This window comes from Pteropus alecto, unplaced genomic scaffold (assembly GCF_000325575.1).
Source record: "Pteropus alecto unplaced genomic scaffold, ASM32557v1 scaffold479, whole genome shotgun sequence".
In the NCBI taxonomy this organism is placed as follows: domain Eukaryota; kingdom Metazoa; phylum Chordata; class Mammalia; order Chiroptera; family Pteropodidae; genus Pteropus; species Pteropus alecto.
This window is the reverse complement of record NW_006492031.1, coordinates 574,209-590,812: the sequence shown is the minus strand read 5'-3', so window position 1 is coordinate 590,812 and position 16,604 is coordinate 574,209. Positions and strand designations below refer to the sequence as shown.

The 16,604-nt window shown below is 34.1% G+C and overlaps 1 protein-coding gene across 2 annotated transcripts in view; it reads right to left on the bottom strand.

Annotated features, from left to right (window-relative positions):
• TBCEL (tubulin folding cofactor E like) overlaps positions 1-16,604 on the bottom strand; it is a 69,581-nt gene that overhangs the window by 52,226 nt on the left and 751 nt on the right. The window lies entirely within an intron of this gene.

Below are 16,604 nucleotides of genomic sequence, written 5' to 3'. Positions count from 1 at the left end.
ACAAATAAACAGGTACAGAAATGAAAAATATTTCAAGTAACTCCTATTTTGAGTTTTAATCACTATTATAAAAGTAAAAAAAGAAAAAGTACCCATAAAGAATTAGAGTTGCTATTTGCGACAACCTAGATGGATCTCGAGATAATCATGGGAAGCGAAAAAAGCCAGACTGGAAAAGTAGAAAATTACATGATATTACTTATATGTATAAACTAAACCTAAAAGCAACAAATGAACAGGACAAACAGAGACTAATGGACATGGGATATAGGCTAGTGGTTACCAGAGGACTATAGACTAGTGGTTACTAGTGGAGTGGGGGAGGGGGAGTAGGTAGACAGGGTAAAGGGGGTCAAATATAGGGTTTAGGGGGAGGATAAAGTGGGTAAAGAGGATGAAATATATGGTAGCTGAAGGAAACTGGACTTTGGGTGGTAAACATACAATAGAATATACGTATGTCAAACGATAATGTACACCTGTAAATTACATAATTGTATTAACCAGTGTTACCCCAATAAACTTAATTAAAAAATTTTTAAAAAGAATTAAGTGTGTGGGGAGGGCGGTGAACTGTCCATGTTAAAATAATAGTCACCAAGTTTAATAGTACCTATTAACTGGAAGTTTCAGAACCACTTAAATTCAGCCCTATGCAATTCAAGGGCAATCATCACATACACAGTTTAAATAGAGATAAATTGAGGGATGGGCACATTAAAGACATATTAAAGTCAAAATATTTCCTAGTAAGGAAGCAATCATAGGAACATAAAAAGTTTTTCCTTATGGCCTCATGGTTTAACGCTTCCAAATAGCCTGAAGTTTTTTTTTTTCCTTCCTTTATCTCCCTGAAGACTTAAAAGCAATGCCAGGCGCCTTCATTGGTTATTTTCCAGGATATTGTATTGGAACAGCTTTCCAAGAGTGCAGATAGTGTACACATAAAGACATGGGTTTTGGATTAGAACATTAAGATTGTATAATGGATCAGTAACATAAATCTACTCAAAATGTGTTAAGGCAGTTTGAAGAGGAACAGTAGATGAAAAAGGAAAATTGAAAGCCAGACTGAAAAATGAGGAACTACAGGATGGAAAAAGATCTTTAACTGTAGCCTCTGAAAAGGTTTTTTGGGGGGCATCAGAGGGTAATCTATGACTTTCTGGAAGAATGGGTGTCAAATTACATCTGACTACTTCTACCATTGGCATAGTTCTAATGCATTTGTAAAAGTATTCTGAACTGGTCCTTAAAGTCAGGGAGCCAGAAATATTGGGTGATGTTGCCTGGTTCCGTTACCAAGTTGTGGAGTACACTTGTGAAAATTTCAATTCCTTTGTGCCTCAAATCCTGACTAAATGTGCTCTTGTAAAGTACTTGGAGAAAGTCAAGATAAAGCATAATTGGAGGACACGGTGCTCAGTATTCTTTTGCAAATAGATTAATATCAGAACAGAACACCCAGTCACCTAAGCACCCTCAAATGCTATCAAATAATTTGCATTTTATGTTCCCAAAGGGTCAGATCGAAATCACTATGAAACTTAATGCAACCATAAACAGAATATAGGCCATGTCTGACCACTAATGCTGGAGGGCATATAAAATATATCCTTAGGCTTGTATATAAGATCAGTATTTACTTCACATACACACACACACACACACACACACACCCACACACACACACACACACACAAACTTGATAGTAGAGTACCATACTTCACAAAGCATGAATACTACCAGCCACACTGACAACCTCCAAAAAAAATTAAATAAATACTACCCCCAGAGTTCTAAAATATACATTTAAATCTTATAAAAATAGTTTTATCTGCTTATATCTGCATAGACTACCTCCATAAGGATAAAATAGAAATTAATATTTGTTTGACCCCAGAGGGAGAAATGAGAAATAGTCTGGAAAGGAGATCTGCTTTTCACTGTTTGCCCATCTGAACCACCTGAACTCACCAGATGCATACATCTTTTTTTTCACATATTATCTTTTCAAAATGTAAACCATTTTTAAGCGATATGTCTGGGAATGACTTAATAATTTGTCAAAGAGTTTTTAAATTCTTCATTATTATCAATTATCTATGGTAAAAAATCCATTTGGACCATGTGGAATGTTTAACATTAATAATAATTTTAAAAGGAATTGGAGAGTGAGGAAGAAAAGAGAAATAAAATGATGGCCAAATGGAAACAGATACTTTTGCAAAACAGCATTCAGAAAGAAAAAGAAAGCAAAACAAAACACACCTAAGCCTCAGAAGTAACTACAATTAAAATGACAGGTGGGGATGAGATGATGTGAGTAAGATGACAGACCCAGATGGCAGTATTCTGCTGGTCTTTATCATGGCTTTAACCAGTAACAAAGCAAAAGCTCCACTATGACGTGTGCAGGAGGGTTGGAAGAATACCCTCAGGCCTGCAGTGTTACTTCCTTTGGTAGTCAAGTTAAATGTGTTAATAAAAAGTCACCCAAATATTTCATCTGAATTACCTAAACTGTATCCAAACTACTGTGACTTTGGAACCATAATGGCTCCAAGGCAGAAATGACAAAGGCAAAGTTAAAGGATGCTTTGGGAGCTTCGGGTCTCCCTGTCACCTCTTACTGTGGAGACTAACCAAGAAAAGAGTGGTGCCTCCTACAGCAGGAAGCTGATCCTACAGGATTCAAATTACTGGAATAGTAAATAGTTGGGAACTAATTTACAGTTCTAAAAAATAAACTGCAGTAATTCAAAATAAGGATGAGGCTAAATCTTCAGGAAGAGTTTTCATAGCATAAAAATAATGGAGAAGGAAACACACTCTCAAGTAGTTTAAAATTATTTTCACTCATTTGACATGGATCCACTTATAAACAACTAATCAATCTTATCTATTCATCAGAAAAGGGAAGAAAAAACTATACTCTAAAAGCTACCTGCCAATATTTTAATATCAAATATTTGAAAACAAAACTTAGGTTATAGGATAAAAGCTCTACAATTTCAACTTAGGTTCCTCTGGAGAGATGACATTTCATTCTAGTCATTTTTCTCCACTTAGGTGTCTATTTCCTTTTTAAGACAATCTGAGAATAAAAATCTTTTTATCACTTAATAAAAATGGAGAGAGCACATATATTTATTTAGTTCTGTTATCTTTCTCGCACCTTATCAAGTGGTTCCTATTAGGCTTATATGCCTATTCACGTATTCATAAAAGGCAAGTGCTCACAAAGCTTACAGTCTCATTTAGTTCAGTTTAACAAACATGAACCAGATAGTATATCTATGCCAAACACTGTGCTAAAGACTAAAGATGCAAGAATTAATAAAATCCAAACTCTGTCCTCAGGGCATCTACAATCTAGAAGGAAATACATGGAAATAACACATACCTGAAATAAGCCACACAGAAATAGTGAATTCAAACATAAGAAGTGATTAACTTTTGGACATATAATCAAGAAAGTGGGAGGTGAATTTTGAGCCATTTTGTAAAACGACGAAGATTAGGTTAACAGGATAGAGAAGAGCATTTCAAGCACAGGAAATGATAGAATGTAAACAGGCACAAAAGACATAAAATATAGGCTATTAAGTGGTATTGCTAAAACATAAAATACATGTTGGGGTAGCAGGGGAGGCAGGAGATTTGACTATAGGGTGGATGGATGGTAGAGTCAGCTTATGAGTGACTGCTCAGGTTCAACTTTACCTTGTAGAGATAAGAGTAAAAAAAATTTTGATAAATCGCCATGAATACAGTGCAAGGATGGGGGTTACCGATCTTTATGTATAGACTATCAACATGAGAATCTCCATAAAATTATGAGAATTTTAAAATGTCTAAAGGATTAGGCAGTTAGGAATTTGTTCACCCTGGGAAAATATTTTCAGTATAAGGGAGTAGAAACCATAGCATACAGAGTTAGTAAGTGAAGACATATGAGGAGCTTAGATGAAAGCAAAAAAGATGGGACAGTTGATGAAGAAAAACCAAGTGTTCAGAGAGAGAGTTGTTATATCTTGTTCTTTTTTTTAAGACTAAATTTTAGTCTTAAAATTTATAGATTGAGTTTTTTTGGGGGGACGGTACAGGTGGTCAACAATATATAACAAAAGAAGTTTAAGGAAGAAAATCTTCTGGCTAGTATCAAAGAATCTCTTGAGATTACTAGCTTTCTCAATTTTTGCAACTTTTTTAATTATTATTTTTAAAGCCCATTTAGCTTTTGCTTTGTGGACTCAACCTCACCCCTGGAAAGTTTCCTTTTTTGAAAGATACCCACTATACCAAACCTTGCCAGATTCTTGGACATTTTAGGTAGCTGGGGCTTCAGTTTGTTAATTTTGTTTTCTAAATCTTTCTGATCCTCACCATAAGTATACCCCAATAAAACATAATTACTCTAGGAGAGTATATGTGTGTTACATTTTTCTCACTATGAAAGATTAAATAAATGAACGAATAAAGCTGTATTAATAAGGTATTTTTAAATAACTGCTTTAAAAAATACAAGTGATATACATTCTGAAGTTTTTTACTGTCTAATTAAAAATAAGCAAAAAAAAAAACCCAACTGTAACACTATGTAGTTTCCATGTAGATATGGTTTCCCTTTTTATTAGCTAAGCTAAGCATGTAAATAAGTGTTACCAAAAGCTTTTCATATTGGAAGCATATTTGGAGCCACAGCCATACCCAGAAACTTTGGTCAACAGATATAGCAAGTAGATTAAGCCTGAGGATGCAACTTATGATACATATTTTTTTCAGACCATTTCCCCATGCTATGCATGTATATTTTTTTTACACAAGGATTAAATTACTTTAGATACATAGTTTTGTAACCTATATTTTCCTTAAATAGCTCATGAAAAAGTTTCTATATTAATATTTATCTGCATAATCATTTTTAAGGTTTAGAGTATTCCATTAACAAGCTTTTGCAGCTAAAGTCATGAATGACAGTTATCTCTCCCACAAAAACACTTCAGAGACATTGTCCAAGTCCATATAATTGGGCTAGACAGTCTCACTCTGTACGACACTCCTAATTTCATTTATCATAAAGTATGTAAACCTGCAATTCTCTCCCCCGAATATTATCTAATATACCTAAGTAGATGCCTCCTTGGGATGAAAAGAAAGGAAAATAAACTAATTCTAATAAACTTTCAGAACTATTCTGTAGAATTATAGTTCACCAATTCACAAATTTACCCTACACATTCTAAGTGCAAAATTTGAGTGTAGCTGATAAATCCATTATCATGACACACCATGCAACTATGATTTCGCACCCTACTAGGAACCACCCTATTTCTCAAAGTCTCTTTCTCAACTGTATACTGAACTACATCCAAGAGTAATAATGTGACACATCAACTTTTCAAGGTTAAAAAAAATCCCATACTGCCAAATGAAATGTGAATTCAGACTCCTGCTTAGTCTTTGAATTATGCTATTAGTAAAGCACTGCTATCTTCTTCACTTATCACAGCACTATGTGTCTCTTTAAAATCACCACAGACATTACAATATCTAACTCAAATGCTTGATGTCTAAATATGTGACTCTGCTATCAATGAGTACAGCCTCAGAAATGTATGTATTTTCTACTAAAGAACTATACTTCATACATGGCACATTTAAAAAGAGACAAAGTTTTCTCATCTACAACTGCACATTTGCAAATATGACTAACTTGCATGTTCATAGTCTATATAGCACTTGGAATTTCTGATCCAAAAGTGCTAGTCAAATAATTTTAAGATTTTGATGAGAAAGTATTTGAGAGGGAACAAAAATCAAGAAAATATTACTGTTTAGGCTAAAGTCATTTGTGTGCAAATATTTTTAAGCACTTCTTCCTTGATTTCCACGGCTTCTTATTGTCCAGAAATGTTGGCCTAAACCAATTGTCTATATCTCTATTAAATTAGGCATCCTAAAATATAGAAAAACACTTCCATAAACTTTCAGCAAAAACAACAAAAAAGTTTAACATTCTCTATACCCTTTATTTCAATAGCTTCCAAAGCGAATTCTACCTTTATCTCCCATCCTTCATAATTTGCATACATCCCCACCCTTTCTCTAGCCTAGATTCAATTTGGGATAAATCACAAAGTTTTAATGTTACACTTACTCAAAATTCAGAAGTAGACACATTTACTCTCAAATCGATGTTCCCCATAAACCAAGTGTCCCCACACTGAGATTAATAATCATTTTAAAGCCTAGTAATTTTCCATAACCATCTTCTGAAACAAACTGCCACATCTCTACTTTCAGGACATGAAACTGAGGTGACTTACTCAGGTTTCTATGGCCCGACCAACATGCTAAGTCATATTTTCTGTATCCCTAATCTGTTGAGCCATGCTGTCTTTACTATATATTTCATGTCAACAATTTTTGGCATTACACGCAGATCATAGAAATACAACGTATAAAAATATATGAAAACTATTACACCCAAAATACCTCTCGTAACCACATCAATGTAACTGAACAACAAAACTAAGCAGCAGTGCTGAATGGTCTAGTCATCAGAGGAAAAATTATTTTCAACTTCTCCTTCCTGCCCCAAATCAATGAATATTAGTTTCTTGAATGGATTAGTTTTTCATCAGAAGAAAATTGCAAGCTACCTCTCAGTTGTGAATATACAAGTTTAAGGTCATTCATTACTCAGCTGTTTACAGAACAGATTGCCCCACTATCTCTATTCATGAGCACCAACAGAAACTACTAAGTTGAAACAAGGTCCCATTACAAACAAACTACTAGTTTATCATCCCACAGCCCTCTAGGAGTTTACAATCCCTGGTTCGAAACCAAGGATTGCCAGAATACTAAACATCAACCACACAGAGTTTGCAAAATTTTACAGGTCATTAAAAAAATTCACTAGCTCCTTCCACATTTAGTGCTACTATGGCATTGCCTTGTGGCAGTATTGTCTGCTGGTAATAAGTACTGGTTCTAGAACAAACTGCCTGGATATAAATCATGACTGACTCCACTACTCTGTGTGACTGTGGGCAAATTACTTCAGTTCTCTAAGCCTTGTCCGTAAAAAGGGGTAACAGATACCCCCTAACTCCTAGATTACAGTGTGCCGAAGATGAATGATGACATGGGTAAAAAATGTTTAGCACAGTACCTGGTACATAGAATGCACTTATTATAAACTTACTATTACTTCTACTGCTACTGCTACTATCTACTATTACTATTACCATCACCACCCAGTAAGCATGGTAACATTAATGCAGGGCTGGGGGGCTTGCAGTTTTCAGTAATTAGACTTGACCTAATTTTTTTGGTCCTAGGACTATGCTAATTAATACTAATTAATGATTCAGACAGTAAAAATGTCTGACATTTATGTCATTCCTCCTTAATTGGAAGGTCTTTCCTTCTCTTCAATACCCAACTCAGAATATACTTCAGAGATGGAGCCTTTTCGGATACCTCCTGCCATAATTATTGGTTTGCATTGAGCTGAGCTCGTGGTATCTATTGTCTAAACCATTCAGTGGGCAATTAATCAATTATGTATTAGCATAGCATCTTTTCATTTTTGTCCTGTATACTACTATTATGCATTATACCACTCATGCATAAAGATGTGATTTTCATGTGTTTACGTCTGTTTAGACTGTATAGCTCTTGAGGGTAAGGACCAAAAAAATCATAATGCTTCTTTGTAGCAGTTACAGACTGGAAATTTGCACTTAATTGGCACTCAGTAAAGGTACTAATCAATGAATTTTCTAATCAGTTCTGATTGTGTATATCAAATGTATTTTATGAAACATGAAAAGGTTTATTAATAAACTGAGGTCGGAGTACTTATAAACAAAAATCCTTCATAGCTACCACTAAAACACATAATTATATCTATGGGGATTCCAAAAATAAGATGACATGATAAAGTAATGAATCACTAGCAGAGTTAGAAATACTTGCTACCTAGCATGAGCTATATTCTTCTGCTAAACCTACAGCCACAATAGATTTAATATTGAATATGTGATTTTGGTATCCATATGATACATTTCATATGCAAGAGTTAATAACTTATGCCATACTTCAAAACAACAGGCACTTTTCAGTAACTGAAGATGAATACATATGCATTGCTAGTGAGAATGTAAAATGATATAGCTGCTGTGGAAAACAGAATGGCAGTTCTTCAAAAAATTAAACATAGAATTACCATATGATCCAGCAATCACACTTCTGAGTATATGCCAAAAGAATTGAAAGCGGAAACCTGAATAGATATTTCTACACCAATGTTCACAGCAGCATTATTCACAACAGCAAAAAGGTGAGGAAAAAAAATGTAAAAATTAATGGATAAACAAAATATTTCATACAATGGAATATTATTCAGCTTTGAAAAGGGAGAAAATTTTACAACATAGATGAATCTTGAAGACAATGCTAAGTGAAATAAGCCAAATACAAAAGAACAAATATTGTATATTCCATTTATATGAGGTATCTAGAGTACTCAAATTCATAAGAGACAGAAAGTAGAATGATGGGCTAGGGAGAGGGGGAAATGGGAAGTTACCAATTTATGAGTACACAGTTTCAGTTTGAGAACATGAAAAATTCTGGAGATGGATAGTGGTGATGGTTGTACAACAATGTGAATGTACTTAATGCCACTCAACTGTACACTTAAAAATGGTTAAAATGGTACACTTTGTTATATATATTTTACCACAATAAAAATATTTCAAAAAATTAATGAATAAATAATATATGCTATATGAAAAAAGATGAATATAGGTCAAGTCCAAAATTTCTGGTTCTTACTCTATCAAATTAATGCCAACAATTCACTTAAGGATCTTAAACACTGAGTAAGGGATAAATTTGTCAAGTCTCACTAAGTGCATTTTGTGGGAAATTTGATTTATTATGTAAACATTTTTTATTTATATTTTTCTTGGACTCCTTTACTAATGTTCACATGGAGAAATGTCTCTAATGGGGGAGGAACTAATAAGGTTAACATTTAAATTACAATCTCCAAAGGGTACTTGACTTTACAAAATTATGCCTTAAGTTATAAATAGTGCCTATGAGAAAATGTAATCCTAATGAGTCAAAATAATAAGGGTTTAATAACATATACTTGTTTTCAACATTTTAAGAGTTGCAATTCTTTCTTAAAATTATTTGCTCATTTACCTATAATCTAAATAACAATATCATGATTACAAATATAAAATATTCTCAAAAAAGAAGTCTCTTTATTAAGATAATGGCACCTGTCAATCAGGACTTAGTATTTGAGAGTTGCGTTGTGTTCCTCTTTAAAATAAAATGTTATAAAGATGTGTATTAGTATGACTGGGAAGAGAAAGTGCTAAAGTTAAGTTTCCTGAAAAACTGTGTCTTGCCAAAGATTTCATAGAACACTCCAGCCTCATTATTAGTGAATTCCTTATTTGCAAATTCGCCTACTCACTAAAATTTGTTGCAACACAAAAAACAATATTTGGAGTATTTTCACTTTAATACTTGGAGTCACTTGCAGATACTCACAGAGCAACAAAAAGTGAGTCACCCGATGTGCACATTTCCAGCTGAAGTAAAACAAGGTGGCATTATGCCTTCTTGTTTCAGCTCTCATACTGTAAACAAGTGTCCTTTTCACAATCTACTTAGGGCGATGTTTTTCATATTTTTATGCTTTTTGTGTATATGTGTTGATTTAACTATTGAAATGTAGTGCAGTGCTAAAGTGCTGCCTAGTTCCTAAGCACAAGAAGGCTGTGATGTGCCTTATGGAGAAAATACTTGTGGGATAAAGTTTATTCAGGCACTAACTATAGTGTTGTTCACTATCAATTCAAACTTAATGAATCAAGACTATATATTGAATAAGGTGTCTTCAAACGGAAACACATATAAAACCAGGTATGGATTTATCGATTCACAAAAGTGTTGTGACCAGAGACTGGCAGGAACCTAACTCTGTATTTCCCCTAGAAGCAATGGTTCCAGCTTCACTAATTCAGTGTTCATGGCAACTTTCCAAAAGTACCATGAATAAGAACCTACTATACTTTGCTAAAGAAAAAAACTCTGGGGCTGGTGGAATAGAACAATTAAATAGAAAAGACAGCCCAGAAACAGGCATATGTAAATAAGGCAAGAAATAGCATAGAGATCAATAGGAAAAGGTTAAACTATTCAATAACCGGTCTCAGGACAAGTGAATATTGATTTGGGGAAAATGAAAGTGAATCTTTACCTCCCAATATAGAAATACTCAGCTCCAGATAAAATGTGAAAGACAAACTTCATCTTCATGAGAAGAAAATGGAAAAAGAGCTTTAAGATCCTGATTTAAGGAAATATTTCATAAAACATAAAAAGAATGCATAAAGGAAAAGTTGATAAAAATAAAAAACTTTTGATCATGAAAAGACATTATACACTTAAAAAAACAAGCCAGAAACTGGAAAAGATACTTGCAACACATGTAACTGCTAAAAACAATAAATAAAAGGCAAACAACCCAACAGAAAAATTGACATGAACAAGTATTTAACGAAAGATAAAATTCGAATGATTAATAAATGTGTAAAAGATGTTCAAGTTCAATAATATTCAGAAACAAAAATCAAAATCACAAAGAAATGCCATTTTGTATAAATTAGCAAAATTTAAAAACTGGAGAAACTGTGGAAGAGTATGAACTCTTCCACTGTGTGGGAGGACAAATACTTTGGTATACATTAATACAAATACCTTGTAAAACAATTTATCACTGTCTAGTGAAGTTAAAGATGCCCATACCTTGTGATACAGCAATTCTACTTCTTGGTGTAAACTCTATAGAAACTTGTTCAGGTGCACCAGGAGACAAGTAAAGAATGTGCACAACAGTATTTTTTGAAATTACGAAAATCCTGGTGGAAAAAAGACCCTTTCATCCAAAACAGGAAATTGGATAAACTGTGTTATTCATAACTTTATCTCTTCCACCCTTTTCCTAAGCCCACTAGGTTTCAGCCTGCATGGCTTTCTACCTCTCAAAACAGCCAAGCTAATTCTCCCTCTTAACGCATTCATGAGAATGCCCCTTTCCTGGCTCTTGGATTAGCTGGCTTCACCTCAGCATTTTAGCCTCAAATAAATTTAAACACAAATATTACTTTCTCAATGAGGCTGCCTCTGACCACCTCATAAAAAATAGCACCACTGCCACCATCAATCACTTCCTACTCTTCCATTTTTACAGCACTAATCACGAATTGTGAGTTTAGAGCTGGTTTTAGAGTCCCTCTCCCCCAGAACCTAGTCCCATAAAAGCATGGATTTGTCAGTCTAGTCCAGTGTTACATGGAGCAGTGTCTTGCACATGGCAACAAATACTTGTTTTGGATAAGTGAAAAAGTGAATTTTATTTTGAAAAAAATAAATATATTCTGGCAGTGAAATGAAAATCAAATACACCAATCAAGAGTATGACAGATGGAAAAAAAATTTTGAAAATCACTAGAAAAGCATTGATCCGATCATTTTAAATAACCATTTTCTCAATAGTACTAGTAAGAGGTCACATTCCTGAGGCCCATTAGTGAATTAGTAGGGAAAATTTCACATAGGCACACAATCCTAAATTTTGGCAGTGTGTCATCTGCTTAAATCACCTGTTTTTAGAAGAGCACTGTGATTAAGAGCATGGCCTTCAGTAGGCCTGAGTTCAATTATGAATCTGCACTGAAATTTGAGCAAGTTACTTGTCTCTATGCCTACTTTCTCATTTGTAAAATGGAGCTATTAATAGCTATTTCATAGGGTATCTATGAAAGTTTTCAAAGCATCTAGCTGTGCCTGGAGTGTAATAAGTGGCCAGTAAATTGTTGTTATTATGATGAAAGCTGAAAGTAGAAAAGTCCAAACAAATGAGAGAGCTTAGATGAGTCAAATAACCAAACACCGTCAGCCTCTAACAGAGGTGGACTACTTACTTGAAATGGACTACTACATATCATTTCAAGATATGCCAAGACTAAATCCTTTTTTCTCCAAAAGGAGACAAATATACACAATGGTAACATATAAGAATGGACATAGCACTGAGAACACCAAGAGATTCTCTTCACTAAGGAAGTTGGCCACACATAAAATTGAGTCGCAAAAGAGGGCCACAGGATTTCCTTTAATAAAAAACAAAGTACATGTAAAGGCCCAAATAAATAAAAGTGAAAAATCAATGTAGTATCTTTGCTATAGAGTGTATAGAGTATAGGGCTGGAAGATAAAGATGGGCTGGCAGGACCAGATAGCAAGAGGTTATGGTCTTCTGTTTAAAAATCTGCACTTTATTCTTCAGGCAATGGGAAGATGAAGGAGAAGAAAATTTAACAAGTTAATTTGAAACGAATACTTCTAAAGGAGGCAAAACACCTTTATGGCTCTAAACACCATACAGGTCCACTGTTAACCATGAGTAATTTGCTTATTAATAATGACTAACATGGAACCTATTCTCACCGCTTTTCATTACTTCGATGACCATTGCTATCATGTTGATCATGGTTACAACAGCAGATAAAATCTGAGTTTACTATGTGCCTTGTATTATGTTGTTTTACATGTGTTCTCCATTCAATTCTTACAACACACATATGAGGGGTACTATTATTAATCTCATTTAACAGATTGAAAAACTAAAGCAAAGATGTTATAGTCGGATGGCTAGTGAGTGAAAGACAGGATTCAAATCTAGGTTGCCTGACTCCAAAGCCCTAAAATTAAACTACCCGCTGAAGTAATATTGCTCAATTCATTGACATAATTTGCTCAAAAATTACATGTACGTACCTATTGTAATTTAAAGTATCAGGCTAGCTCAGTGATTCTTAAATTTTATTGTATAGAAGAATCACATAGGCAGATTCCTAGATTTTAATTCAGTAAATCTAGGGTGGAATTTTCAGAGACCTGCAATTTTAACCATACATTCGGTCAATTTTGATTCACTTTGTCCATGAATTACACCCCGTGCTAGTTGTCCTGGAGATTCAAGGATATTTGATCTTCCTGTCCTCTATAAATTTACAATCTAAAGGCGATAAAAACAAAGTATACAAACAACACACAGCAATTCAGGATAAGCAATATAGACAATCCAGGCAAGAAAGACTTAGAGGAAGAAGAGTAATCTGTAATGATATGAAGATGAGTAGTATTTCATGAAAAAAGGAAACATGTTTCCTGCAGACTTTCAGGAATAGCGTTACATCCAAAGGAGAGTAGGATGAGTAGACTGCTTGGCAAGGAGAGTATCTGCATTTAGGAATGGAAAAATAATGTCAGAAAACAAAGCAGAGGCTGTGGAATGCCCTCGATGTCAACCTGAACAGTATGGTCTTTATTCAGTGCTGGCACTGTGAAGTTACTAATGGTTTTGAGGAAGAAAATAATAAATGACAGCAATAGTCTTTGGAAGAGAATGCTGATGAAGCTAAGCAAGATCAAGCAGAACAAGAATAACAGACCAAGGAAATATAGTTAGGCTGGTTAGCATTCTAATCTCAAAGAAATAAGAGTCAGAAAAGGGTAGTGAAAAATTAGAAAAGGGAGGAATGGTAACTCTTAATGACTAAATTGCAACAATCACAGCTAAATGATTTCTTCACCTCTTAAATCCAAAATTGTATCATTATCAGCTTGTTACTTTTTAGAACTTTTTCTTACATAGCTAACTAGGCACAAAATATAGAGTTCACTTATTTAAAACACAGCAAATAAGCCTCTGAGTAATCAAAATATATGTTACAAAGTTCATATACTAAAAAACTCTAATAATTTACATGTTATATATATAATACATACATATATATGTGTGTGTATATATATATATATGAACATTATTCAGAGCTACACAATCTCATTTTACACAAAGTTCTAACAAATGTAAGCATCTAATTTCCAACCCACAGCAGTCTGGAAGCAAAAAATTAGAAGAGGAAAAGAGCCATATTTAAGAGTCTGAGATTAAAAAGAAAACTATAAAAAAGTACACACGATCACTCAGGGTAAATGCTCCACAACTGTTTATTGATAGTATACATAATTCTCAGAAAAAGAAATGAAATTAATGAGAATCTTCCTTAATGTTTCAAAGACCTACCACAAAAAAAAAACTTTTAAACATTCGTTAAAGCTAAATATTTTAAATATTTTAAATATTTACCTAATGATAAATTTTAAAAGATGGCTGATACATGCCAACATAGCCCTCTCATCAATAACTAAGATATAGTCAATAGATAGTTAAAGGTAAGAAACATATTTCACAACACACAAAGTTTGAAGACGAAAAGAATGCTTTTATAAGGCATCTAATCAAGAATGTGGTCCTACTGATGAAGTTTAATTTGAGCGATCCTTTCCTGATGGCTCTGGCTTTAAATTTCATGTTCCAAATAATATGAAAGCATCCTCAACAAAAATTAACACTATTAAACTGGTTTTAAATATTTATCCTACAAATCATTTGACACTCAACATCCTATATCAATAGGCTGTGTGACAACTTTAAAAAGGACTTTTAACATAGCAATACATGTAGGCCTCTCCATTAGTTCACCAACCCCCATTAATATTTATTATAATACTATTCATATAAGGACCTTACCTATTTTGTAAACTGATGAAAACAACATTTTTGTGGGGAGAATTAAGATGTTAACTGACTCAAAGTTATACTTAAGTTTATGATTAAGTTTAAATATATATACCAAAGCCATGAACATATACCTTTAATCATGTAGAAGTGTATCATATACTAATTATTAGAGTAAGAAGAGTTTAGGTTTCAGCCTGAGGGCTTTTTTTTAATTGCAGAAAAGCAAATCTATGTATATTTACAACACTATAATATTAAAATAAAATTACCTAAACTATGTTGTAGAGATAAATCAACTACATTGAACTAAGCCTCATATTTCTCAAATACAGCAAAGGATAGAAAAAGTTAAAGCAACCATACTTATTTGAAAAATTTCATCAAATGATCAAAAAACATCAAGATATCAAAGATTAAGGTACAAAACACCAGTCAAATATGCTGTTATAAATATTTAAACAAATGAAACAATCAAATGCACTTGGTTGCCATCGTTCTCCACCCCCCTACACACACAATCTACATGTCTTTGTAATCATCCTTGCTCTCTCTAGACTCATAGAACATGAGGACACCAATTCAGCCAAAGAAATGTGCTTCAAATTCAAGTTGTGACCCATAAACAAATTTAATGGAAGTCAGTCAAGATTTTTTAACAAGAGTAGAATATAATAGAAATTATTAGACTGCATCACATGTAATAAGGGTAAATATCATTTTGTGAAACTTCTCATTCATATATGGATTATGTGCTAGCTCATGATATAAAATGTACTTCTTACAACAGACTCATAGATGTAGGCAACAAGCTTATGGTTGCCAGATGGGAGGGAGTTGGCGGGCCGGCAAAAAAGGTGAAGGGATTAAGAAATACAAATTGGTAGTTATTACATAGTCATAGGGATGTAAAGTGCAGCATAGGGAATATAGTCAATAATACAGTAATAACTGTATGGTGCCAGATGGGTACTAGACTAGTCAGGGGGATCACTTCGTAAATTATAAAAACGTCCAACCACTATGCTATACACCTGAAACTGATATAGTATTGAAGTTTAAGTGTAATTGAAAAATCAAAAAAGGAGGGAAGGCGAAGGAAAATAAGAGGTTCAAACTTCCAAGTATAAAACAAGTAAGTCATGGAGATGCAGTGTACAGCACATGGAACATAGTCAATAATGTTGTGATAGCATTGTATGGTGTCAAACAGTTGCTGGACTTATCAAGGTATCACTTCTTTATGTATATAAATGTTGAATAACTATGGTGTACAGTTGAAAGTAATACAGTATTGTATGTTACCTATATTTTAATAAAATCTTTTTTTTTTAATATGCTTGTTACTGTGGAGCATAATTTTTAAAAAGTTTTAAAGCACCTATCCTGGAGATCTAGGTCTAATACCTCAAGACCCAAAAACTAAATGTTTTCAATAGTCCTCCGTACCTACACATAATCTCCTTGCTCAAACTGGACTCTTGGAAACCAATTTAAGAACTCCAGGGCAGCACAGAAAAACTGGGACATGCCTCAGCTCAACTGGTATTTGGACTGGGATTATTAGCAAAATTTCCCAAACAGCCCTAGAGGGTGCCAACAAATTCCTTGTAGGTTAGCAACCTTCAGAGTAGAGCTCCTCCTTCCTCCACTGACTGTAAATAGTTCAACTTCCTTAACTCCAACTTCCAGAATCGCTGTGTCCCGAGACAAGACAATTACTACATCAATTCTCAGAATGTCTTTCTAGGAGAGGTCCTAGAACTCTGTACTCCCCATTCAGTGCTCTCCACACAGAGCCTATACAAGCCCCCTCCACGATCCCAAGACAGCGTACTCTCCACCCAGGTCCCATCTTACTCCTGTCCCCTTATTCTCAACGTTTCCCAACTTGGGGGGGGGGGGCACATAAATT